Raw genomic sequence first — 1,492 nt, forward strand, 5'->3', positions numbered from 1 at the left:
TGCTCACTGAGATATACTTATTGTATTTCTGAGCCCTGCTAGGTCTGAGAGAAAATGCAAAATTAAAAATATACTCCTGCATCACATTGAACTAGAGGTGATTAAGTATATTTTACTGACTATGAATCCTTTGAAATTGATAATTGTTGGTTTTCGTATAAGCACATGATCTCTCAATAACCAGATAGTGTTAATAAAATATTCCAAATCCAGGCCAGGCTTGGCAGTGCAAACCTGTGATCCCAGCACTCAGGAGGCTGAGGCAGGAGGATTCCTTTGAGTTTGATGCCAGCCTGGGCTATAAAGTGAGTGCAAGGGCAGCCTGAACTGCATGGTGAAATCCTGTCTCAAAAATACACACACAAAAAAAATCCATACCAAATAATTTTGAATCAGTGAGAGATTTACAGCATTATTATGAGAGCAGAGAAGCTGGCAGGCCTGTAACTGTTTATCTGCAGTGGAAGATGTTCTGCTTTAACTCAAGAACGAGACCTCCTTACGAAAAGGTGTGTTAAGGAAAGCAGGCTTCAAGAACAACCATTCCGTGTGTTTCCTCCAGGTCCTTAATATGAATTTGCACTCGCATGCCTCAACTTTTTCCCTTGAGACTTTTTAGGCACTGCAGTATAAAAATCAATACAAGTTCAGAATGAAACACTTTCAGATCCTTTTTCTTATTTGTTAAACACTTCCATGTGCCAGCATAGAAAAATTCTGACGGAGCCATGATATTCCTGTTTGCACAAGACCCTCAAGAAGGTGGCTATGCTCTGTGACACCTAATTCAGATTCAGCCCATTATCCAAACATAAAATTGTAGCAAAAATGTATACATACTCAGTGGTGGTCTGGACTCCCCTGTGAGCTTGTGTGCTTGCTTATATGGTGTATGGATGAATTTCATCTTTCTGGGAAATGGAACACACATTAACTGAATACAGTTAATTAAGCTTTTTATTTTGAGGTGATTATAGATGTGTAGGTGATTTAAGAATAATACAGAGATGTCCTGTGCACCACTTAGCCAATTTCCCTCAATGGTAGTATCTTGCAAACACTCATGCAATATTGCTACGGAAATATTGGCATTGGTAAAAATGCCCAACTTTACTCAGATTTCCCCAAGTCTTTTAGGTGTTCATTTGTGTAAGATTAGTTTTCTGTGCTATTTCATCACAAATAAACCTGTGTATTCTCCTCCACAGTCAATGTGTGGATTCATACCATCATTATAAGGATGCTTTGTCTTGCCGTATGGAAACGCATCTCCTTCCCAGATCCAGAACATGGTTTTTACATCAGGAAGACTGCTTACATAGATAACTGAAGTTTATCTGGAGCTAATTACAACAAGGTGTGTTTTTCCATCAGTGTTAATTTATCCATTTTCTTGGTGTTTGATTTTTCCATCGCTTTAGAATGCCCTGTATAGTGAAGACCAAGAGATGGATTTTGATAAAGAAAAAAGGGTAGTTATGCACTTGAAATC

This window comes from Octodon degus, unplaced genomic scaffold, assembly GCF_000260255.1.
Source record: "Octodon degus isolate 3935 unplaced genomic scaffold, OctDeg1.0 scaffold00121, whole genome shotgun sequence".
NCBI lineage: Eukaryota > Metazoa > Chordata > Mammalia > Rodentia > Octodontidae > Octodon > Octodon degus.